At 35.0% G+C, this 27,957-nt stretch overlaps 1 pseudogene; it reads left to right on the forward strand.

Annotated features, from left to right (window-relative positions):
- Nucleotides 1-27,957, forward strand: part of LOC115291088 — a 38,167-nt pseudogene that overhangs the window by 507 nt on the left and 9,703 nt on the right.

Genomic DNA, 27,957 nt, shown 5'->3' on the forward strand with positions numbered 1-27,957 from the left:
TCTTAGGCTAACCCAGTCTGGTGTCAGGAGGTGTGCCAGTGGAGTCCTTTATCAAAAAAGAATTTTCTCATCAGCTTTGATGTTGACAGTGTTGGCAAGCTTGAGACTTACTTCAGACTTCAAGCCAACCACACTTCACTTGAGCATCCAAGTCTGGACTAGGTGGGTTGGAGGTACTATGGATTGGCCATTTTTATTGAATACAGAAATTCTACAATGGGTCATCTTTGCTCTGGAGTTTCTGACAGGGTTGTCTCATATGCTGTCAGGTCTGGATCACAGTCTGAGATTCCCTTTGTACAATCATCTTCATTCTCCTTCCCTCTCACAGGTTTCTGATCTCCATTGTGGTCTGGTGCCTTTATATGGCCTGTTATGCTTTCTGCTCCTTTTAGGTTTCACAAGTGTTACTTCAAACTTCTTTTTAACAGTTGCTTCCTAGAGGACCAAAATGACATATCGAGTGGGAGAATCTCTGGGGAAGGATAGGTAAAGCAATAAGATAAGAAAAAATAAAAGTTGTAGATATTTGAAGTAAACATTTAGATTGTTTGCCTTATCAGTATACGAATATTGCATTATAAGATGAGTATCTCATCCTAATCTAGTTGATTTGAAAGTGGTTGTAATGTCTATTGAGTGCTGAATACAATAAAATCTAATGGATATATTAGATGCAATTCATAAATAGTTGGAGGAGAGGACAAGAAAGATCTTACATGTAATATAAAGAGTCTGGACCATGTGTTTTAGAAGACTAGAACCTATAAAATCATCAAAAATAGGAAATGAAGAGTAAAGAAGGTGTTTCTAGAAAACCAGATAATAAAATTCATGCAGCCTAATTTATTCCAGTGGCAGGAAATGGAGAGAAGACAGAATGGGTAGTTTTTATGAGATGTTTAAGATGCTTGTAAGGGAAAATTGAAAGATAGAGATGTAATGTAGTGGGAGAGGCTATAGAGGAAAAAAAAAAGGATAGGATGATTTCTTGATAGCATTCTTCAACTGCCAAATAAAAGTATTTTATTAAGGTTATAAAAAGAATCAATGTGTAAGGAAGGCACATGTTGGGATGAGCAGTGCGTGTTACACATAGGGGATGAATCACTGGAATCTATTTGTGAAAATATGATTGCACTATATGCTAACTAACTTGGATGTAAGTTAGAAAAAATACAAAAAAAGAATCAAAAAATGAAAATAAATATATTTATGAAAAATATAAATGTTAAATGTTGGTTTGACAACCATTTTGTTGCTTTGGGAAGTCATTTTTTCTTAAAAGTCTGACTATAGCTTCTGCAATAAATGCTATTGATGTGAATAATGGAATAAATGTTTTAGAAACTAAGGATGAATCTGTATAATGTTAATTGCTGTAAAGTAAGCCATAATGAATTCTAGCACTACCAAGAACATTGGATTTTTGCTGAAAGATGCTTACTTTAGCTCTGAATGGGATACAAGGAGCCTCTAAAGTCTGGAGATTGGGCTGGCTCCAGATTTTCTGGCTGAACATTGCAGCTACATAATAAAGGCTGGAGGCATTTGATAGAGGTAAGCATGAGAAGACTCTTGGGCATATCTGATTGTTTTTGTGGGAAAGATAAGAATGAAAAAATGTTTCCTTGGAAAGATATCAATGGAGACCTTTGGTGAAGACAGGAATGTTGACTGAGATGTTATTAGATTGTGTAATTGGGGTATTTGCTATAAAATATTCTTTCATCTCTTCTAATAATTTCCAATAACATCTGAAAGCATGTGTGCATGTACACATGCACACACACACACACACACACACACACAAACACACTAAATGCTGAATATTACTGAAATTATTCTCCAAAACAGTATTACGGTTGAGATTTACTTACCTTTTGGCCAAAGAACTCTAGGAGAAAGGAACCCTAATACTTGAATTATGGAGGAGGTTATAAACAGTGCCTGGCTAACATGTTTCTTAGGTCAAGCAACTTGACTTAACATTAGGCAGTGAACTTCCTTTTTTTACTCTTTTTTAAAGAATAAGTTTATAAAGAGAGCATAATGATGAATATCATACAAATATGAAATGAACATGTCAGAAATTTAATTTAATTGATGAGTTAATAAAGAAATGAATAAAATGTTACAAATTAGTTCAAACAGAATTTAAAAATTCACACATTTGTGTTCAGTGAGAGAATGCTTAAATGAATTTGCAAATATATGCAAAAATTGGTCTATCCACAAAGCAATGATCAATTGCATTCTACTGGACACAACTGCTTAGCATTTCTGTGGACAAAACTCATTTGTGTTATTATCTGTTTTCTACAATTCACAGAGTTGTATAATAGTTCAAAGACACCGAAAGCACATATAACTTGGCCATGTGACACAGAACACCAACTAATCTTTTTTTTTTCAATCTTCTTTTCCATTTTAAAGTCCTCCTTCCAATGCAAATCTGCAAGTGGCAGAAATTAAAAAATGCTCATGGAGTTAGATCTCCAAGGTGATAGGTAGTAAGTTATATGAGTGAAAACTCTCACTTTCAGATCTAAACATAATAACACAAAATAAGTAGAAAACATTTTTTCTTACATATTCTTTTTGTATCCACATTGGTAACAAACTAATGCTACTGATTTTAAATGCTACATCTTTGTGCCTTCTTGCCCCTTCCTGTGAAAGCAATATAAAATTAACTTATGGCCAATAGTAAGTTAATAAATAAATCAGAATAAAAATTTAATAGAGAAAGCTGGGAGGAGTGGACATTTGAAAATGATTAATACCTTAAGGGAATAGGAAATAATAACAGATAGAAGATTATCTGGGCACTTACAGTATTATAGAGTTAAAATGGAAAATTTAATTTTAGGTTGTGAATGTACTGGTACAATATCACATCATAAAATATGAAGAAACCATTCACTGCAGAGAATTTGAGCATGAAAATCAAATAGTTGAATGAAAGAGAATGTGATATAAAAGGAAGTGGAGATTACAGGGCTAGAGGGATAGTCTCTGAGATAAATACATAATTGAAAAAAATCTTTAAAAGAGTCCCAATGGAATTTATATTGAAGATGGATGAAAAAGTAGGAGAGAGAGTGAAAAAGTAGTATAACAGTGTCTGAACTACTCAATTTTACAGCTGTCAGTGGAGTTTCATACACAATCCATGTACTTTCTGCCTCCACAAAACCTTCACCAGTAATTTGATGAGAATGAGTTAGAAAATTCATTTCTGTAGGACCAAATTCATTAAGTGCCAAATTTAAAAGTGAAAGGCTTGGAAAAAACTTATTTTCTTCAACATAGCTACATGTGATTTAGCACTTTCCAGGTTTCATATATGAGTTATGGAATATGGGGCTAAGTAATTTTCATTTCTATGAAAAATGAGCATTTATGTCAATTTCAGAAATAAAACTATTTTTTTAATTTATTTTTGATACAGAGAGAGACAGAGCATGAGAGGGGGAGGGGCAAGAGAGAGAAGGAGACACAGAATCTGAAGCAGGCTCCAGGCTCTGAGCTGGCTGTCAGCACAGAGCCTGACGCGGGGCTCAAACCCACTAACGTGAGATCTGACCTGAGCCGAAGCTGGAGGCTTAACCGACTGAGCCACCCAGGCGCCCTCAGAAATAAAAATATTTTTAAGTAAGTTTTCTTAAATAGACCAGTGCTATAACTTTGTTACATTAGCATTTGTTCAGTAGATTTCAGGAATGTCCTCCGAAGATTGTAATAAGATTAATAAAGAAATTGATTTCATTCTAACACTATTGCCAACAACCTTGGACAGAGGAAAGACTAAGTCCTGACAATCAGCTCTTATGAGACAAAGCCTGGGTGACAGGTGGAATATTAGGGCATTTTAGTTTACTAATTGGATTTATCCAAAATAAAGTAAACTTTCTTCTATCTTCAGATGGTGGTTTTTACACCTTGGAGTAGGTTACTCTTTGAAGTTAAGTTCCTACCCTCCTATAGACAGGCAAAAGGAGGCTCTATCTTCCTTGACAATTACATTTCAAAGGCATGATCCCCAGATCCTTGAGATGGAGAATCCTGGGCTTTAAAAGTAGCAAAGAGGCTTATAAAAAAGATTCATAACTCAAAGGGGCAGAAGAAGAATTGATAAGTTTAAATTTTGCGAGAAAAAGAACATGTTTACAACAATACATCTTATTTTATTTTTTTACTGCACATGGATCTTCTTTTAATCAACTATACAGTAAATGTACAGTTACTTATTTTAATTTCAATAATCAGAAAGACAAACTTGGGTGATTATCTTTGAAAAGGATTCAGTTACTCTTTGTAAATATATTTATTGATCATTTTCAGTGAGCCAGCCACTGTTCTGGACTAATCAGAAAGGAAAAGGCCTGGCCCACAGAGAGGTTATATCCTAAATGGGCAAAAAGATGTAGACAAATATGTAGCCTGTATTGGTATATTATGATGGGAATAAAAGTAGGGAAAGCAAGATAAGGAGCACTTTGAGTGTATGATGCAATGTCATGAATTTAAAGTTGACCACCACAAAGGTAGTATTTGAGTAACGTTTTAGAAATGTTCATCTGCAGGGGAGCCTGGGTGGCTCAGCTGGTTGAGTGTCCAACTCTTGGTTTTAGCTCAGGTCATGAACTCATGGTTCTTGAGTTCAAGCCCTGAGTTAGGCTCAGTGCTGACACTGGAACCTGCTTGGGATTTTTTTTCCCTCCCTCTCTCTCTTCCTTTCCCCACTCTCTCTCTCTCTCTCTCTCTGTCAAAACAAATTTTTAAAAAGTATAAAGGTGTCCATCTGTGTAGATCTTTAGGAAAGAAAATTTTAAAGAGGATAATGGCAGCCCAAAAGTACCAGGGATGATTGATTGAAGGACAGTGCGGCAGCCTTAGGGGGGCTGGATGGAAGGGGTCTCCATGTAAGGGTTAAGGTCATCAGGTAAGAGACGGGAGGGAGTGACAGGATGTGCACTGGAAGAGTGCTAAGGGGGTGAACAGAATCTAAAGGGCTTTATAGGCTCTTGTAAGGACTTTGAGACCTTGAAATTGAAGCCACTGCAGGCATTGAATAGAGTAATGACTTGATCTCACTTATTTAAAATAATTGTTCTGGATACGGTACTGAGAATAAATTCCAGAGAAGTAAGAATTGAGATTAGCTGGCCCATTAACTTTTTTAATGTTCATTTATTTTTGAGAAAGGGAGAGAGAGAAAGACAGAGCATGGGTGGGGAAGGGGCAAAGAGAGAGAGGAAGACACAGAATCTGAAGCAGGATCCAGGCTCTGAGCTGTCAGCACAGAGTCAGACATGGGACTCAAACTCACTAGCCAGTATGGCTAGATCATGACCTGAATAGAATTTGTATGATCAACTGACTGAGCCACCCAGGCGCCCCTTATCTGACCCATTAGGAAGCTACAGAAGTTACTCAAACCATCAGTGGTTGAGTCAGGAAGATTGTAGTGGAGGACTTGAATGATCAAGGTTCTAAATATGTTTTTAATTTTAGAACTTACAAAGTCTACTGATAAATTATGTGCTTTGTGAGAAAAAGAAGAAGACAATACATGTGCAAAGGATTTTGGCCAAATAACATAATGGAATTCCCACTAATTAGGTGGAAAATGGTTGGAAAGGCAGGTTAGAAAGGAAGATCAAGAGTTGAGTTTTCATTTTTAATTATGTTATGTTCGAGCTAATGTTCTAAGGTAGAATGAGGGGGAAATAAATGAGAACAAGTACAGATTCTCCTCTAGAGGAATCTTTATGGCAAGCTCCATAAGAAAGTATGCAATAGCTGAGAAGAGTGGGAGTGGAGGGCATTGAAAGGTTTTTCAAACTAATTCAGTGCTGGAAGAAAGACTGATAATGCCATGGTGGGAAGGAGTAACTGGTGGACTAGTACCAAGAACAAGAGAGAGAGAAGAGAGAGAGAGATGAATTGTTTACTGGCAAGTAATTTGAAAGAAAGACAAATGGCAAGAATAAGAATAGAATATTACCCAAATGTATCTCTTTTTATCATTTGGCCCCATTTGTTTATTATTAGCTATTCTGCTTTTTCTTGCAAAGTAGAGGTATTGACATAAAAGTAGAAATAGGTATAAGTATAGCTATAGATTATTATTTTTTCAAGTTTATTTATTTTAAAGAGACAGCATGAGTGGAGGAGGGGCAGAGAGAAAGGGAGACAGAAAGATTCCCAAGCAGGCCCCGTACTGATAGTGCAAAGACTGACCCGGGGCTTGAGCTCAGGAAACTGTGAGATCATGACCTGAACCAAAACCAAGAGTCGGACACTTATCCACCTGAGCCACCCAGGTGTCACAGTATAGCTATAGATCATAGGTATAGGTATAGATATAATTTTTCAGAACTATTTGAGAATAAATTACATTTTGTTTTCTGTTTATTATTGAGTATGTTAAGTTTAAACAATTGACAGCACAGAAGAGCAGCCAAAAGTTTCAAAATACTCCCTCAAAAATCACCCCCACCCTAAAAAAAAAAGAAAAATTAAATGAGGTCTATAGATGACACAGAAAACCCACAAGATGGCAGGAGTGCCACATACATGTAGGTCTCCTTACACTTTCCTTTTTTCCTCCTCCATTTCCTTGTGTAATGTAACTTTAATGTTTTGTTAATGTTGAAATACATATATCTCAAGAGGCTTAAAGGAAGATGATAACCTATAAATAGCTAAAATGACGAGAAATATCAAAGAGCAAAGAAATACATCCAAAGAATGGTAATAGTAAACTTTTCAAAATTAATCCCATTAGATAATATCTTGTGTTTAGATTGAGAGAAAATGTGTTTGTTGAATAAGAGTACATATCAAGAGGTCATGAAGCTACAAAAACAATACATTTTGGTCTATAATAAAGTTACAAACGTTATATTTATAAGCATAGGTTTCAAAGACATAATATTAATATATGTGTGTCTATATACATATATAGTAGTATATGTAACACATATATTTTCTATTAAGTCTAACTCATGACTTATGATTATAACTTTAGAAATCCTGCTTATTTATATAATCCCTAAGAGACACTTGTGTCTTTGCTTTCAAGAAGATGAAAACTATAATAGCCATTTTATTTGTAGAAATTCTACAGTGGGCTTCAGTTTAACCACACAAGAGCTATTAGATGAAACAGACTTTGAATCCAGTTTCCAATTCCAATGAGGTGAGTCATTTTCTAGTTCTGAGTTTCAGCTGTAAAATGGGAATAATGATACCATTTCCACAGGGTTTGTATAACACCATTACAAGTAAAGCATCTCATGCATCATGGGAACAAATCCCTCCTGACATCCACAAGTTTTAATACTGTTTCTGGTTGTGTCTCCACACAGGACAGAAAGCTTCGTATACCATTTTGAAATCTTTCTTTTCTTTCTGTATAACACACAATGTTCTTTGTAAAGGTTCATTTAAAAAAATTTATGTGTTTACTTATGCGCTTATTATGTTAGGCATCTGAAGATTTATGCCCTATGGTGTTACTAAATATATTGTTGAAAAAAGGAGACAAAAGAATGTGTTTTATCAGCAAACAAGTCATCCTCTTTATCCTTGCATATAATTTACTAAAGGGTTAGCAAAGTCAAAGCACAGGCTCTCTCTCCCTAACGCTGCAGACAGCGTTAAGACTGACACTGAGTTTATGCTTCCCCACTTGGATCCAGGTGTAAAATTTGATGAGGTTAGGTACAAATTACTAGTAGTGCACCAGGAAAGAATAAGGTTACCTATATGACAAAAGCCTCAGTGTATATGTGCTCTGGACAAAGGCTGGGGACAAAGATGTTGCAATATGTGAATACTTTAATGGCTTAAATTTGATTTCAGGAAAGAAATCTACTGAAACACATCAAAGTGATGTAAAAAAAAACCAAATGATGGGCCTGGGATGGGAATAGAAAATAATAAAGATCAATAAATATTATAGTAAAGACATGCATATCATTGGTACATGAGATTTAGGCAGAAAAATGTTAAGAGAAAAGGTATTTCATGCTCAGAAGAGAAATATATTTTACAAAGGTAAAAGGGAATAGAGTAGATAAAGCAAAGTCATCAGCGTATATGCTGAAAAGCTGTATGTATGAGTTAAATAATAGTGATGCTCATATATGTGCTTTACTTATAGTATATTTTATAATGAAAATCTTTGATCTTATGAGTAGAAAACCATAAGAGAATTTCAAGCATAATTTAATTGTCTAATTAGTTAGTTCTGTAAGCCAAAAAACTTGAGAATTTTAGAGCTTTTTAATCCCAATTGATGAATTCGTAGTCAATTGTTTTCTAAGTATAGAAATCTGTGTAGGATGATAAAGGTATAGATGTTCTTAAGAAATATCAGTGTGCTATTAAAGTTGATTTAGTACTTATAAATAGCAGTGTTTAATTCATCTTTAGAGCTCTTTGAATATCAATAATGGTGTGAAAAATCACTTTTGATTTTCCATTCTATATTTCTAATTTAGTACAGTTGTGTTTGGGAAGATAGTCTGTATTCTCCAAGCACTTTGGGCTAAGGCAGACCACTTGACTGAGCCATCAGCATGGAATGTGTAAGGAAAATGGGACTGAGATTTAAGTGTTAAGGCTAAGAGATGCAGTTCTGTGGAGGTAGAAAGAGTATGTAGGGCTGGAGTCCCTTTACAAGGGCCAGACCAAGTTCTAGAATAAGTCAGCATACTCAGTATAGATGTCAAGGATCAATGGTCAGCAAATCTGGAAAATGGTGAGCACATCAAGCTTCAAATATGTAGCTCGGGGAAGGTATAAGTTTCACGTGGAGACTCAGATGATTTTAGATTATTCTATGAGTTTCATATGAGTGTGGGAAAGCAAAAATAAAGATTCATTTAAAAGATGTTGAACCAAAGTTTTGAAATGAACGACCTAGTCCGAGGCAACCCCAGGCTTAGAGTGCAGGATAGTCTGGAGTATAGGATAAAACTGCTCCCCTACAAAAATAGGAGCCATGATTAAGAAAAAGGGTATATGGATGCCAAATATCCAAGAGACCAAACAGAGGTTTCACTGGACAAACTGGAAACTCCTAAAGTGTGACGGATTGTCAGAAGCAGCTCACAGATAACCGATTGATTCATTTCTGCTTCAACACGAAGAAAACAAATTGTCTTTCATACTTACTTGATGAACTACAGAATGTCTTCATCTCTAAGGAGTTTTTTTTTTCTCTTCAAGAGAAGTGTTGGGCTGTTGGGCAGTCCAGAGAACTCAAGGCCATCAGCTGAACAGATGGGTGGGAATGGGGTCAGTTGGAGGAAGGACTGATCATGCTTTTGTAACTCTCTGGATGCTACGGTCCTCGGAGATCCTGCCCATAGATGATGATGTCTTTAAAGAAGCACACCTCCCTAAATAAGTCACATTTTTACTTACTTTTCTTAAAAGCCCAAAACCTGTTGATGTACTTAGTTCATTGCAGATCCTATTGAGTCTGTTTTCTTTCCTATTATCCAAATGCTCATAACTCCTGGGAACCTTACCCATTCACTCCGTGTCTGCCTTCATCTCATCTCATTGATGTACCACTCTCCAGTGCAAACCTCTGACATCTTTGCCCAGGTGACTCCCACCTTTGGAAATAGCCTCACTAACCCTCACTGACTGTTTGTCTCATAGACAAAACCTACATGGAGTTTTCTTTTGGCCACTTCCTCAATCTCTTAATTTGATGGTGCCAAAATCTACTATTCTAAAAACAGCAGCACTCTTCTCAGTGGGATGGAAAAGACACAGCAAGCAAAACCAAAGCCAGTTTCTCTAGTCAGATGGAAAGAAAGGACTAGAAGCCCTGCCAATTTACTTATTTTTGTCTTATATCACCTATTCTCTTATCCTAATGCCTCCCTTCTTTTCTCCACCTTACAGCTAATTCTGGTTACATCTCTTTGCTTCAAATAGGACATATTTCTTCTTTGTGGGGCCTATGACTATACAAATATTATTTTTCAAAACACACTAAAGAAAAATGACATTGGGGCGCCTGGGTGGCTCAGTCGGTTAAACCTCCGACTTCGGCTCAGGTCAGATCTCACGTTCGTGGGTTCGAGCTCCGCATCAGGCTCTGTGCTGACAGCTAGCTCAGGGCCTGGAGACTGCTTCCGCTTCTGTGTCTCCTTCTCTCTTTGCCCCTCCCCCTCTCATGCTCTGTCTCTCTCTGTATCAAAAATAAATAAAGTATTAAATATAAAATAAAAGAAAAATGACATTAATAAATTTAAAAAGTTTTCTCAGGATAGACAAGTCTTCACACTCCACTTTCTTTAAAGTAGTTGCCTTCTCCATATTCCCAAATCTGTTCTTGTCACTCCACACAATTTTACTTTTTTCAAGGATTTTATTATATGAAATTTTCTGAAATGCTTTTTTTTTACTTACTTGCTTAAAATGTGTTGTTTCTCTCAAATAGAATATAATCTCTAGTAATGTCAGTTATGTTATGTCTTTCTATCTTGTGTTTTAAACTCTTAATGTATCTCCTGGATAACATAAAAGATGCTAAATAAATATTTTTAGAGTAGATGAGTCAATGTCAGATAAAATGTCTCCATTATTTCTTTGGGATACAGTTTTTATAGTAATAATGATAATAATAGTAATAATTAATATTTATTGAGTACTAACTTTGTGTTAACTATGTCACATGCATTAACAATCTCATAGTAGGCACTATTATTATAATTTTAAATTAATAAAATGCATAATGTGAAATTTTTAGAGTGAAGGTGTTTGTCCCAAATCATGCAAATAATAGATAAAACAACTTGTATTTCAGTCAAAGTTTTTAAATTCCAAGTCTGTCTCAGTCACTTTGATATAATTCCTCAATTCATTATTTTAAATACTGAGGTAGAAAGACTTATTTTCTGTATTAGTTTCCTAGTGCTGCCATAATAAATTGCCACAACTTGAGTCAATTCTAGAGGCTGAAAGCTCAAAATCAAGATGTCAATAATGTGGATTCCTTCTAAGGACTGTGAGGGAGAATCTCTCCCATCTTTCTCCTAGCTTCTGGTAATGGTCAGAGAGTCTTGGTGTCTGTTTGATCTTTATAGAGTATTCTCCATGCCCCTGAAGAGCTGTCTGCTTATAAAGAAACAGGTATATTATATTAGGGGCCCATCTGATTCCATTATGACTTCATATTGATTAAGTGTTTCTTTGATTAAATCTGCAAAGACCCTATGTTCACATAAAGTCACTATTCACAGGTGCTGGGGGTTGGGACTTTAATTTTATTTTTTGTGGCTAGAGAATGCACCTTCCAAAACTATAAATCACATTCATAATACTTGTATCCTTATCACTTTGAAAGTTAGCCAAGGCCACTTCCGTGTACCGTATCATAGTAACAGTCTTAGAACATTGCTTAGAGTTGAAAATTGTGTTGATCTAAATATTGGCTCATTAGAACTGGACATGCAACACCAAGGAAGTGTGGGACCTTAGGTTATCAACAAGTCATACTTTTGTGAGGTGAAGAGTGCAGCAATAGAATCTCCCTTTTTCTACTGATGCACCTCTCCATCGGTTGATACCTATGGCTTCATGGAAGGTTCCTATGACTAAATGATGGAAAAAGAAAAAAAACTGGGGACTGGGTCACAGCTAGTCATAAATCTAGTGCTGCCACAGCACAGCCCCACTCAGGGGTGGTCCTAAAAGCCACAGTGAAGGAGAATCCTCTCAGAGGGCAGAGTAGAACACTAGAAGCTAAGACACTTACCAAATCCAAACACACAGTTAGTTCCAACGTTCTGGAAACTCGCCATTAAACATTAGTTCAGCAGCATGACTGAGCTAAGTATACAAAATATTTTAAAGGTCAGAGATTTGGCATCATGGTACATCATTGGTATTGATTTCAATGCCAGAGACTGCCTACATCTGTTATCTGAGGTAACTGTGAGGTCAAGAATTGATAGCGAAAAGGGAAGCAAAGTACCATTCCATTAATTTCGAACTTTCAACTTGTTACTTTCCTTCAACCAGTCTTCAATTAGGCAATTTGTGACTGAAGATCCAAGCAATGTTTCTTTTTCTTTACTTATTTACTTTCAGACCCTGTTGTGAGAGGGAGATAGAAAATAATCTTAAGATTTCACATTAGGTTCTACATGCAATTTACTAGCTGTGTTGACTTTGTGTAATTTATATACCCTTTCTGAGCCTGGGTTTTCAGTTTCTCTAAAGTGAACATTAGATCCCTACTTATGTCACAGTGTTGTTATGAATATTAAATTATATATGACTTATAAATAAAAAAGGTGCTATCCACCTCTGAGTCACAGTGTTTCTTCTAGTTCTGGGGAAAACGTGAGGATCTGAACAGTGTAAAATATGTTTTACTGGTTAGAAAAGTCACCTTTTCTATGCCTGTCCTTTTGTCTGCCTTATTCATCTCTGTCCCATTTGCAGACCACAATGCCATCCAACTGTGTGTGGTTCTACACCTCAATAACAACTCCACAGAAAATGAACCTAATGTATGCTGCAATATGTGCTAGGAAATAAATGGAATGTGACAAGGAAAATGCCAGTCCTGCCTCACTCCCAGCGAAATCAAGATGAGCCAGTGAAGCCTGTAAATGAGGCCAAATGAAGGGTTAACATGGAAGACAGCCCCAGTAATTGGGAACTTCGGTGGGACTGCTTGCAGTCCATACTCTGGAGATTCCACAATAGGACCAAAGAACATGGCAAGGAGATTCAAAATTCAAGACACATGAAAGAATTAACTTTTCTTTCTAGTTAAACAACATTGGATCTAAAGGATATTTGACTCTGGTGATGTTTAAATTGTATACTTAAGGATTTACACCAAGTCTACATAGGATATGAAAGCAAAACAGGATAAAATAGCGACTAATTACACTGGAAAAAAAAACATTAGTAATCAAAAATAATAATTGTCCATCGTGCATAACACTAAATTGGAAGCTAACACACTATATTAGCCAGTGTTTTATTTATTTCCATAAAAGGTATCTCATCTGAATGTTTTTTTCATGCATTTATTGATCCACTAAAAAATGTTTGGAATGTTTTTATGTACCATGTATAGCAATAGAAGCTTATGCATATGCTACCAATTTTTAACATTAATTATTTTCAACAGGTACAATATTTCCATTTTCCCTCTAAAGAATCTGACATGTAGAGTAGTTAAATAGCTTGTAAATCATTATATACTTACTAAGGAAAAAAATGGGATTTGAATTCCCCTTTTTTCTGCTTTAAATTTTTCAATGTTCATTTATTTTGAGAGAGAGAGGAAGAGAGATAGCTGAGGAGGGGCAGAGAGAGAGGGAGACACAGAATCTGAAGCAGGCTCCAGGCTCCGAGCTGTCAACATAGAGTCCAAAGTGAGGGTCAAGCCCACAAACTGTAAGATCATGACTTGAGTCAAAGTCAGACACTTAACTGCCTGTGCCACCCAGGTGCCCCTCTTTTTACTTTAAAATTAACTTCCCTTTCCCTTATTATCTGTTATACATATAATTTGTTGTTTACAGCTAATTGAATTGAAAATTTTCAAAGAAGTTTTGGCAAATTTTTAATAGCTTCTAAAACTTAGAGGCATCTTAAGGTGTTATCTCTATTTGATAACCTAACTAAGTGGGGGGGGGGTGGCAATGAATAGTAAACTTTGTCCTCTCATTCATGTCCTCAAGAAACATTTTATTAGATTCTATATTTGTTACAGCTTTCAGAGCTACCAATTTGGAGATGGCCTCTACAACTTCTTTTAGCTCATTTTTACCTCCTAAATCTTTTTTTATTATCAGAAATTTCTTTCAGAATTACTCTGGAGTCTTGTTAAAGTAAAGGTTCCTTGGCCCACTCCAGACGTAATGAATTAGATTCTCCAGGGTTGGCCATGGAACTGCATTTTCAATGAGCATAGCTATTCTTTCTGACACACCCGCAAGTTTGAGAACCAGTACCCTGGACAGTTCTCCTTGCAAAGCCCAGGCACAGAAATTGGGGATCTCTTCATTCTGCAGAATTCAATTCAGAATCATGAACTTTCATCACCAGGTTAGGTCCTTCCTTCAGCCATATCACATGAAGTTGCACTGCCTCAAAGTCTATCCATTTTGATCACATTCCATGATAACTCCTAGTTCACCCAAGTCCTTGCTCCTGAGTCTCAAACCCCATGGATACTGAATGTTCTGGAACGCTCCTTTCTTATGATAATCTCAATGAGGGCAATTTCTGCTTCCTTCGTTCAGTATCCATTCTTGTTATGACCTTGATTCCAGGCCTGAATTTTTTTTCCCTGGTTGCCCTCAGTCTACTTCACAAGGAATCACTTGCCTATACAGAAGACAATTATCTCTATCTTGATTCAGGACTGAGATTACAGATGTAGAATATTTCTAAACCTGGTTAATGATGACTTCATGCTTTGTAGGAATCAGGACTAATTATGCACAGCTCAGTGTGGCTCTGATAAGGACTTCGCTAAGTGTGATCAACTGAAATCAGTGATTGAGTTACATTTTGTTTATATGGATTTTATATTTCAATGGCATCTTGCCACCCCAATGCAAAAAGATGCTTAGGTGACTCTCTGAAACACGCAGCATCCTAAGAGTCTAAATTAGTTATTTTCACTAGCTAAAGATCATGAAATTTCCCCTTAAAACATGTATAATTTCATGAGATTAAAAACAACATGGAAAATTAACCTTTGGAACCAAAGAATTAGTACTGTACTCATAAAATACAACATTATACAATATTAGCTGAAATGTTTCTCAGCTTTATGTATACTTTGGATCGTCAAAAGTACCGTGAACACTACAACCACCTACAAGACCCCCAGCGTGTCAGAGACTACCTTTCAGGGAAATTCAGCAGTTGTAAAGCTCATTTTTTTTCTTCCTCTGGGGATTTTTTCCCCTTAAACAGATCTTTTCCTTTCAAACTGTATTTTTATCCCAACAGAAGAAGCATGACTGCTAAGATGTGTCCTGGAGAAACATAGCAGTGCAGAGCCAACTCTAAACTCACCTCTATGGATGGGAGTGTATCATCGATCCATTGGTCCATCAATTTTGGTAAGCTACCCTGACCAAAGGGAGGCAAGCACAAACAGTTGGGTTTGAATCCTGACCTGAATGTTTATAAATCATCATCATTTAGAAACGGGATTAAACTTTGGGTTCCTATGTCATTTTCACATGATGATTTATTTCCCTGTTTGAGCTACTTTCACCTTTCTTTTTTTCTTTGGCCTCATTGAAGAGGACCTGGGTTCTTAATGCTTCATCAATCAACTGAACTGGTCTTTCCTCTTGGCTATCATTCTTCTCCTTAAAGTTATATGAGGTTGATGCTTCTCAAAATAGTGTGATAGAGGACTAGCTTTTTCTTTGTTTAAACCCCAAACTATCATTGATCAAAACTTTTGTAAAATAAACTAAGTATAAACAATCAGAATTATCAGAATGACCCACTTCAAATGATTAGGTGTTTTGATATCACTGCAATGTTGAATTGTTGTCAAATTTTCTTCATGTTTTAGAGGATTTTGTGTGGCTCAGTGGGTTAAGTGTGGGACTTAGCTCATGATCATGACCTCACCATCTGTGAGTTTGAGCCCCAATGTTGAGCTCTGTGCTGACAGCTAGCCTAGAGCCTGCTTCAGATTCTGTATCTCCCTCTCTCCCTGCCCTTCTTCTGCTCGCACTCTGTCTGTCTCCAAAATAAATAAATAACCATAAAAAATTTAAAGATATATCTTTTCTTTTTTTTCTGTAAACTTCTTACAAGTAAGTTACCTTTCCATGTTTGCATTTCAAATGGCCAACTTTCAGTGAGCCCTATGGCAAATCCTTACCAAAAAATATATGTTTTTGGTTAATGACACTGCAACATATAGAAAGAAATATTTGATAAAAATATCTGCTTCCAATGCCTGCAGGAGATATTTAGAAAGTTTATGGCACCATAGTAAGACCTCAATAAATGATAGCTTGCTTCTCCCCAAGAGTCCCTGACTTTTCAACTCTGTTTTTATCACCAGCTCTACTTGATATTTCTCTGAGCTTCATACCACTTTTGGAAATTCTATGTGATGCAACAATACCAATGGAGAATTTGGAGCCTGCTGAGGGTAATATCATTCCCAGGAATGCTGCACGCTTAATTTAAGAAGATACCCTAGGGACACAATATGGCCTTTGTCACTCTATGATGTGTGAATACTAGAGCTGGAAACCTTTTGGCATCTTTCAGAGCAAATCCAACCAACCTGTCATTCAGGATATAAAAATGAGTGTGTGCTGCTTTTCTAGATGTGTTCCTTCCTTCATCCTGGGCTATAAATTATAAGACAATGTATATATAGGATCTAACTGATCCATGCAATCTAAATATTTACCATAGAAGGTGAAGGAATTGATATGGAAGCTTGTAATTGTAGTGGTCCTTGTTGCATAAGAGGGTGGCCCATCTCCATCAGAAAGAATGAACATTAGTGTATTTTACTTCATACAATGAATTTTATATAAAAAGATGACTATAGATAGAAGTGTTTATCAATATTATTTTATTTTTAAAATGTTTAATATTTATTTTTGAGAGACAGAGCATGAGCAGGGAAGGGGCAGAGAGAGAGAATGAGACACAGAATCGGAAGCAGGCTTCAGACTCTGAGCTGTCAGCACAGAGCCCCATCTGGGACTCGAACCCACGAACTGTGAAATCATGACCTGAGCCGAAGCTGGATGTTTAACTGACTGAGCCACCCAGATGTCCCTATCAATATTATTTTAAAATTCATCCAGTGTTTGCAAGTTAAAGAAGTTCTTGTTATATCATAATTTTATAGAACATTTCCCTCGAAATCTACAAGACATATAATAGAAAATAGAAACAATATGATTAAATTGAAGACCATATTACTATATCCAAGGCTATATCCAGGGCTAGATTCATTATCCATAAAGGCTGATTAGCAGGATGTTGTGGAAAGTTTTTCTGCTCAGTGGAGGACCTCAGGCTCATGATCCCTAACCAATCACAATAGAAACATCATAAGTACATTAACTATTTTGAAAAGTAGTCTTTATAGCCTGATAATAAATAATTCTAAAATACATTATAAAAAACAATTAACTGTCAGTGGATAAAACATAAAGTAAAATTGAGAAAGTGTTAAAAGGTAACTTTTCAGAATTTAGAAGATCCAGAAAGGATTGTAATAGTGTTGCTGCATTGTTTATGCTGACAGAGCCTGTTAAGACAATGTCAGAGGAAAAGCAAAAAGTACATGACTCTACTTCAAGTGTGATTGGCTCAAGTTCTATGGTTAACTATGGAATGTATGATAGACTTTATGAAAGATCAGCACAATACATCAATATAAGGAGTGTTTTGTTTCCAAAAATGAAGTAGGGAAAATGTGCTTCTTTGATGAGGACCAATATTTGTTCAATTGCTTAACATTCCCCTTCAGATAATGTTTCTAGAAATGAAATTCCTGCCTTGTTGTGCCATGTCAGAGCCAGAAACTAACTCTCTTCCCAATCTCTGTCTGAGAGAAACAACTAGTTTGAATGCAAGCCTTCTCTGGAGTGAAACAGAAGGGTCAAAGACAAAGTGTTGCAGCTCATGGGAGTGGCCTTGCCAAAGTCATTGGTTTCATTCTACAGAGCCCATTTTCTTTAATTTACATCTAACTAGTAAGAATTTGTAGCAGTAATACTGTCTGGCTCAGAAAATGAAAATTCACTCCTTTAAGAGTATAAAAAAGATTTTCAAAGACTATAATAAGAAAACACTTCATTACCCTTTGCATTAGTTCAGATTAGTGCTTATATTCTCAGGAGAAATATAAACCAAGAGAAGCATAAAAGACATTTTTCACATATTGTCATGTTGTACAAGACATTTATTTTCTCTGTCTCTCTGTCTCTGTCTCTGTCTCTGTCTCTCTCTCTCTCTCTGTTAAGAAGGGCAGACTGCCACACCTCATTTGGATGTTTGGGTGTGTCTGGAGTCTTAGATGTTTGACTACATTATGTTCTATAAATGGACCTTGAGAGTTTTTTTTTTTTTGAGATTATAGCAATAAAGCAGCAAATCATATATTCTTGATCAAAGAACAGCTCTCTTCTGTCAGAGACGGTCATCCTTTTCGAACTAACACACAGCTTCAAGACAGATGCACATGGAGTGGTGAGGCAGGAAGTGGACACCCACCTAGTCAGCCAGATCAGTCAAATCAATGGGTGATGGTTATCAATGGGGTGATGAATGTTAGAGCTAGATTGTCCTCACAGCCAAGACTTTATTTCTTTTGCTTATATATTCTCAATTAAACATTAGTTTCTAAAAATTGTATAAGAAATAAAATTAACAGCTGGTTGATTGTTAGAAATGTATTCAAACCTGATTTGCATTATCTGATGAACATTGATTAGATCCTAATTTTCTACTTTTAAATAATTAGCTTGTGATCTTTTACTAAATAAAATAATAATATGCTACAGATACATTTGAAATCCCTCAGTCTTTATTAATTTTCACCTTCAATATATATGTCTATTACACATAAATATAAAATGTAGTTGTTTAGAGGTTCTTGTTGATATTGTAAAGTTTTATACACTTGAATGCAGTATCCATGAAGTTGATGTTTAGGTCTAGAGTAATAATATATTTTGTTTCTAATAGTAATAATTCCCTTAATATTCTTCTATTAGTTATACCTTTAGAGTGACATAATCTTTTATAACATGAAATATGTAATAATGTAACCTATAATATCATTATGCTTGTTTTTTACCAATTCTAAATAGGAAGGGAAAGAGATCTGGAATCACATATTGCTTGAATTAGAGTATCAGTGTTCTGACATTGAAATCCAGGCTATTTTGTGTAAATATAAGAGAAAAATAAATGATTTATTCTAAAGCCAAAATAAGGCATTCAACTCTTTCTCTCCAACTTCCAAGTAAATTAACAAAGTTTGCTACTTTCCTTCATTTTCTTCAATTTTGATGCTCTCTTTCAGAAGCTATCATTTTTCATATGAGTATTTAGGACTTATAAAAATAAATGCATAGAATAAATATGGAGATGAGGTCCCAATTATTAATCTATTCCTGGAAAGCAAATTGTATAAAAGAAGTAATTGTATATTCTGTTAAAGTGAAATAAAAATGTGTTTGTTTCAGGTATATTTCAGATGAGAATGTTTGGGGAATAAAATAGATTGTTCAATAATATATTTATACATATGTGATCAGCAAAGATATAAATATAATTAGTTTATACATGATCTTGATGAATAATATTTAAAATTAATCAAATGTCTAATTAAAAAAAACAGAATGTAGTTTATAATAATATGTTTTGAAATATAATTTTATATAATTTGTTATGAGGATAAACTATTTGAATTATTTTAGTGTGTTATATAGGATTAAATGCTAATGTTCTTTGTGAACATAATGCATTTGAAAAGTATAGAAATACTTCTCATTATCCTATGCCCAAGAGACCCCGGGGAATTTCATTATATAGATGATTTTACCTCAAGAAAAATAGTATATGGGGTGCCTGAGTGCCTCAGGGTTAAGCATCTGACTTCGGTTTAGGTCATGATCTCACCACTTGTGAGTCTGAGTCCCACGTCAGGCTCTGCGCTGATAGCTCGGAGTGTGGAGGCCTATACCATTTGATAAATGCAATGAGTAATATGTATTTTCTAAAGGCAGTCTTAGAATCACACATTTTTTTAGAGTGGGAGAACTTTCTAGACCAATACCATTTTGAGACAAGTATTTAGCAGATACTTACCTAGTGTCTATATTATCCTGGGAACTGGACAATAATCAGGGGATATAATAAATAAAATCTAGAAAATAAGGATGAGTGAAATACAAAATGAGGCTTTATCTAAAGAAAATAGCCAGAGAATACAAAGTCTGTCAGGAGGACACCAGCAATGGGAAGACACCAAATGTTAAACATGAGTGATACTCTGACCACAAGATGGAGAAAAGATGAGAAAGGAGGTCAGAGGGCTGTGGCCAAAGCACTTAGAAGGCCATCAGAGTTCCAGGTGAAACAATGGTTACTTGCACCACAGAGGACTGGAGGAAATTGATAAAGGTTAGGTAATTAGAGACATATTTAGGTGACAAAATCAGAAGGACTTGATGCCTAATTTAAGGAGATAGAAATATAGACTGGCATTTAAGTTTCTGATTTATGTAAATAAATAAGCAAAGTTGACATTTGCTGAAAAAAATGAACACTGGATACATACACACATTTGAGGTAGTTGGGAGGTGGATGAACATGGAAGAAAGAGGAAAAATAAATTTTTTGGATAAATTTTGAACATGTTGAGTTTGTGTACATGTACTTAGATCAACAGGTCATATAACTCCAGGTTCATCATTCATGTGGAAAATAATGTGTTCCAACAATAGGGTTTTTATTGAAGACTACTGTAGATATTCAAGTGGAAATAAGGAATAATTATATGGGTCTGGATTTCAGAAGGGGGATTAGAGTTGGATATAAGTGTATTATAGCAAATATATATCAGAAACCATGGATTTTTAAGATGCACACTATTCATGTCACTGAGAAAAAATAAACTGTCAACTAACATATGAAACCCCATCTATTGTAAGACACATTCTCCTATCAGATATGTTAAAATGTGAAAATAAAGTTTGCCTTGGAATTGATTAAATACAAAGTAAACATGGAATTCACAAGCATTTTGGGGGATTATTAGCCAAATAGCCATATTCACTGATGAGCTAAAATAAAAATAAACTAAAAAATATAATAAACTATAAAATATATAAACTATAAAATAAATAAACTATAAAATAAAATAAAAAATAACTTGGAAAATGGCAGAAGAAAACCTGACCATTAATGATCTGGATAAAGGTGAATTGTTCTACAAAGAAATAATATTAAAAGAGCTAGGTCAATAGATCAGTAGGTTTTCAGAGAATCCCACAGAAAAAAGTTCTTAGAAAGAATACATCAGTAGTACCATATGTTACTGAAATCTTTATAGACAGCATGAAGCTCAGAAGTTTTGGTTACCTTAGGAATAACTGTTTTGGTTGGAAATAGAATCAAACGGAATGAGTTCAGGAATTAGGGTAGTGAAGCCATAGAAAAAGAAGCTGATATTTTAAAGAAGTTTGATCATGAAGGGGAAGAGAGGGAGGGAGGAAACTTCACTTTTTTAAGTGAGCAATGTTGGGAACATGTCCAAAAAAAAAAAAAAACCAGCAGGAAGGATCTAGATAATTATGACAAGTTGAAGAATTATAAAGAAAAAAAATGATAGTGGTCTTAGAAGATAAATTCAAATAGGATCCAAAACACAGGTTAAGTCTTTGGGAATGGAAGGGATAACTTCCAACTGTCTTTGGAAATACAGGGAAAAGCAGGTCATCTGGAAATGAAATTTGCCAGAAAAGTTCAAAGAAAAGATGAAGAGGGAAGAGAAGTTAATGTAATTTTATTCAAACTGGAGTATAGAAACTGGTTTCTGGTTTTCAAATTGTTTGTTACCAGTTATGGCAAGAAAAATAACAGAAATTGGGAGTAAATGTTTACGAATGTTATAGCACCTTGATAATTTATCATTGATCCTAACAGTACAAATTGCTATCTTGTACACTAGCTGTCTTTGTGTATTTTTAAACTTTGTATTTAATGACTAATTTTATGTTATAGAAGTATTAGTCCACAGTGGATTATAAATGCCATCATCTTTATCATCATCAATAACCACAATATCTTTTATCACAGATCAGTCAGTAAGTACTAGTTCACTATGCGTTTTTAGGAATGTTACCAACCATGGGATCTAAAGAAACTTGGGAGTGATTTTGGAGGAGGAGAAGTTATGACCATGCCTGCTGTTGGCTCAGGTGGAGTAGCCAAGAAGGTCATTAGAGGTAATGAGATAAAAGAACCGAGAGGCCATTATTTGAAGTAAAACTTCCATGGAAATATTCAAGTTACAAGGAATGACCACATTACTCAGGGTCCAAGCAAAGCCTTTGATCCAGGTGGCAGCAGAGGGAAAAAGGACATTCTGTAGGAAGATAAAAAGACGGATCTAAAAAGGAGCAGACTTTGTAAAAAAAATACCTTCAGCTCACAGTTTGACTAGTTAAGTGAAAGAGAACATGTGTAAAATAAATGACATAGGAAGAGAAAGATAAAGAAGAGAAGGCATGAAGAAATATGCAAAGGAATAATTTTACAATTGCATGTAGGGGCTCCTGGGTGGCTGAGTTGGTTAAGTATCCAACTTCAGTCTGCGATCATGATCTCACGGATGGTGAGTTTGAGCTCTGCACCGGGCTCTGTGCTGACAGCTTGGAGCCAGAAGCCTGTTCAAGTTCTATGTCTCCCTCTCTCTCTGCTCCCCTGCTCATGCTCGGTCTCTCTCTCTCAAAAATAAATAAACATTAAATGAATGAATGAATAAATGAATGAATGAATGAATAAAATTGCATGTAGAAAATGATACTGTTTTTCTGCCCTGCCTTATTTAATAGTTGAGTTCTTCCTGTGCCCTGAAGGATAGATCCAGTTTCCGCAAACATCTGTTTTGTCTCCACTTTCAAAACTAAGAGCCAACGTTAGAATTCATCACAAGATGACATTTTGGAGCATGCAGTCTTCATGAATCTGTAAGAGAGTCAGCAATCAGGTGTACCTGGTGTGTGGGAGGGACCTCATGGGTGCTTGATCCTTTTGTCCTCTTCCCCTTAAAATGCTGAAAGCAGGGCTTCCCTTAAAACCTTCCCTGCTCATTGTGTGGCCTCAGTGAGGGAAGAGAAATGAGCCCACAGGGAAAGTGAACTTTTGACTCCCATTTACTCCTCTCTCTAAAAATTTTATATCCTACTATAGTGGTCTTACTCTAACCCCTTGAGTACTCTTTTTTGCCCTTGATTCAGACTAAGATTTTTCTTCTTAAGTAAGGTGTGAGGAAAGAAGCTGGTGTGGCTGAGAATTGGGTGTGCAGAATCTTGAACTCTCCGGAAGAGGTGGCATTTCACCAAAAGGGGTTCAAAATTAGTCAGTTGTTATCAGATTATTATAAAGTATATTGAGAAACTTGGAGTATTGCAGAACACTTATTATTTAATAGTTTACCATAGAGGTATGATGTGAAACACTTTTGCCTAGATAGACCTTGGGTGAATTATTTGGTAGATTGGTAATACTTAGTTTATTCTAGTTTCAACCACATGGCATTTGAAGGCATGTATATCATCACCCCTTTATGTACACTGCGAAATCATGTTTTCTTCCTATGTAACTAGTGGACATTTTGAAATATAAAAACTAAATTTACTGTGGGAGCAATAGATATTTCCAGGAGAAAATATTTGAAGGTTTTTTTGTTTGTTTGCTTGCTTGCTTGCTTGCTTTATTTCCTCTTCTGAGGAAGTTTCTATCAGTCTCAAAGGAGAAATTTTATTATGAGTATTATTTCATGAGTATGCAGGTAGGTTCATGTGCTATTTTTTTTTCTTTTTGTTATGATGTTAACCATTAGATTACTATTCTCTTTATTTCTTTTTAATCTTTGTGTATGTACACGTGTGGTAGACAAAATGGTGGACAGACAGGGCGAAGTACTCTGACATACTAGTCTACTGTTCCATGGGCCCCAACCTGGGGCTAAGTTTGCACCATTGAGAATACTTCACCATGTCAAGAGAAATTTTTATTTGTAGAATTGGACTGAGTGGGGTGTAATATTGACATCTAGTAAAAAGAAGACAGAGATGTTGCTAAACTTTCTACAACGCCCAGGACAGAAGCCTATGGTGAAGAAGTACCAGGTCCAAAATGTCAATATCTCTGAGGTGGAGAAACCCTGAATTAGTGGAACAGAATCCCATCTTACTGCTTTTACACAAAAACTAAATATTTCCAGTCTCAGTCATTGCAATGAGTGAGCACTTTGTGATAAGCTATGTATTTCTAAATGTTTTAACATTTCACCTGAAAATATATTTTATAAAACAATTTTGATATTTTAAAGTAATTATTTTCTTGAAGAAAATAGGACATGCATATCTATATCATCTATCATCTCTCTCTCTCACTCTCTCTCTCTCTCTCTCTCTCTCTCTAGAGGATAGACAGATAGGAATTCTATACATTTAAACAGACCTCAGAATATTCTACCAAGTGTTTTTTAAACATGACATGCATATTTAGCTCTTTTTGTAAGATATGCCTAGCTATTTTTCTCTTTCAAATAAAGAGTAAAATATCCCAGTTAGGATTTCCTACAAATATGATATAGAAAACCTGTATCATTTAAACATTTGTGATTGCAGATTTATGAAAATACAGTCAAATGAGTGAATGCATATATTCCAGATTTTCATACATAATGTAATTTTGAATCCTGATTTTTTGGCAAGGAAGAGATCAAAAGTTTTCGTGCAATTCAGACATCTCAATATGCATATACTTTTCTTCCATGTCTTTTCTTTCCCCAGGCAAGCACAAAACTTTAAAATAAAATTGGCTGTTTAGTAGTTTTCATTTCTTTCTGGAATCCTTCAGAAAATGTTAAAAGTTTCTCTGACAAGGTTAGCTATTTTTCAGCAAACCTAATAAATCCAGAGTTTAAGTAGCCATGTACTTTTATGATACATATAAAAAAGTATTTACCTTGAATTTATGGATTTTCTATTTCATGCAATATTTGAGAGTTAATAAAAGTTTTACCTTTTTTATTACAATATGTGACCCAAGTTTATACTAGAATAAGATATCTGAGCATTCTTCCGAGGGAGTTAAAATTACTGGTAGCTTAATGTGAGGGTGACAGACTCAGGTACGTGCAAGATTTCCATTATGAAACAAGAAGAAAACTATGAAAACTTATAATTATTTTTTTAACTTTAGAACTAAAAAATGGGTTGAAGATTTTGAATATAAAATATAAGATATTTCCTGATCCAATATCCTATATGCAGTAGTATAGGGGTGACTGGGGTATTCTGCTTGATGTGTGGTCAAGATATTCCTAATTATTACAGAATTCCACAGAATGCTTTTGCTTTTCATTCGTTTTCAAAGTAGTGCCACAAACTACAATTTCTCTTCTCCTACTTAAGTGAAAATGTCTAGTTTCCCTCAAATGAACAACAGTCTTAAAAAATAAACTTAATTCAGAAATCATACTGAAATGTAAAAAGTAGGAGGTGTTTTGAAATACCATTGTGAGAGAAAAACAATGATGACTAATGAGATGTGACAATATGTAAGTTGAAAATTATCATCTTGTTGAATAATGGATAATGGATTTAATTTAATGGATTTATTTCCACTGCCACAACAAAGGACCTTCTCTGAAATGTGTGTGTATATGTTTTTGTGTGTGTCATTGTTTGTGTAATATATATATATTGTAAATTCATCTTTTTAATTTTTCACATCCTTTGATAATAACATAAAGCTTTAGAATCATATTTTTGAATATGTGTATCCTATGCTGTTAAGCTAATATTTTAGGAAGGATTAAAACTCAATAACAAAACCTTCAATATTATTGTTAATAATATAGACTACTTATTACACATATACTATTAATATATACAAATAGTACATATTAAAATATATTATTAATACAGATAAAAAATTATAGGTAACAATGTGGGTGCGTTGACATCTCTGGTATGTACAAGATTATATATTGTGAAGAAAAAAGAAGAGATTAAAAACTTTTAATATAATATTTTGCTACCTCTCTTTTTTTCTTAATATAAAATTTATATACCTGTTCCCATATGCAATAGTTAAGTGCTAGTTAATAGTAGATATGCATCAAATATATACAGATTAGTATATGTTACTAATCATATATGATATATAATAATAATTCTTCTATTACATAATAATAAAAACTGCTAACAATATGTTAGGACAAAAAATTTTCTCTATCCCTAATAAATAAAATAAACTTTAACAATATTTTTTCTAAATTTTACCTCACCAGTTTAAAATTTTTATTTTTTATTATATATAGGCTATACTATGATACATAGTAACACTATATATACATATCTATATGTATACATATATGGATATGCACATGCACATATGACAAACTTCAAATTTTTTACTGATAGGAATGCACTAACAAAAATGTTTAAAACTGTTGCTGTAACGCTAGGAGTAAAAATTTAATATACTATTTTTTGAAGGATGTATAAATAATAACACAAATATCAATATTTTATTTTCTTTTAGTAATTTTTTTAAAAAAGGAAAAGAACTTTTTATTATGAGATGGATATATGTTGAAGGGATTGTGTTAAAATTTTAAATCATGTAATCAATAATACCATATGCAATTCGACAATGTTTTCAAAATTTTAATGATAATCATTAACAATGTCAGTATATTATGCATGGCGGTATATGAATTTACGTGTCTTGTTGACATTACAGAGTGCTTTCACATACTGTATCTTGTTTCAGTTTTGATACATAAAGCAATTTTGGAAGCAATTTTAGATTGGGTGTGGGATTTTTTTACATTTTTATTTTTTTAGAGACAGAGAGAGACAGAATGAGCAGGGGAGGGTCAGAGAGAGAGGGAGACACAGAATCTGAAGCAGGCTCCAGGCTTTGAGCTAGCTGTCAGCACAGAGCCTGATGCGGGGCTCGAACCCACAAACTGTGAGATCATGACCTGAGCCGAAGCCCGATGCTCAACTGACTGAGCCACCCAGGCACCCCAGGTTGGGTGTGTTTTGGTCCATTATACAGAAGAGAAATCTGAGGTGGGGAGTGGCCACTCACTCAAGTACACACCCAGGTAAAGAGACTTAAAGACATGATTTTTCTTCCCCTCTTATTTCCCTATGTAATCTTTCATCTCTTCTAGTTTACACTGGTGTTGTATTCATAAATACTCTCCAAGTTTATAAAATTGCTGCTTCTCTTGTCCATCACCTGGATATTTGATGACAGCCAAATGACTGACAATAATTGTTGTTAAATTGTGCTAATTATGTGTCATCATTTTTTTAGCTTCTTTTTGATGGATTAACATTTTTTAACACTCATTTTATCATGATTGCATCAATATTAATTTGTTGGTGTGTGTGGCTGAGATGATCAAACACCAGAATCCTCTTCCTGGACATATGACAAGACTATATTTTCCAGCCTCTCTTGTAGTCAGTATAGTCATTTGACCAGGTCCTTAATGGCACCAGAGTACAGAGTGTGTTGCTTTTTCCTTGAATCGATAACTGAATGTGTGTGCCTTCCTATACACTCATCTCTCCCCTGACACCAAGCCATGGGCACAACAGACCAGGCTTTGTGACATGGACGATGACAAGGACAGGAAGGGAAGCGGAGTCGTGAAGAGAGTAGCCAGGAACTCTGGGTCCCTGAGTGAAAAAGAGTTGCCCACCCTCCAGGAACACAGGCCTGGACTGTTAAGACAGAGAGAAATATAAAGCCTTAATGGGTGTTTTTGTTACAGCCATTTATTCTATACTGACACATCTTTAACACAATATTAACACAATATTTTTAATTTGATTTTTTGATTGCTTTCTTTCACTTTTCATAATCTATTGCATGAGTATAGGGACATTCTCAGGACACTTTTCTGTACTTCTTAACGTCTGACTCATACCTTTAGGTCAAATCATTATTTAAGTCCTATTTCCCATTACTTTGGATAGAAAACCTCTTGCAGGCTTTCTGTTTACCTCTCAGGTTTTTCTGCTAGGTTTGTTTAATTTGCACAGCAAGATGAACTTTAGCTCACATTTTAAACCTGAAAGCTTATATTGTGATGAACACAGCAAACATTGTGAAAAA

The sequence above is a fragment of the Suricata suricatta genome, chromosome 5 (genome assembly GCF_006229205.1).
Source record: "Suricata suricatta isolate VVHF042 chromosome 5, meerkat_22Aug2017_6uvM2_HiC, whole genome shotgun sequence".
In the NCBI taxonomy this organism is placed as follows: domain Eukaryota; kingdom Metazoa; phylum Chordata; class Mammalia; order Carnivora; family Herpestidae; genus Suricata; species Suricata suricatta.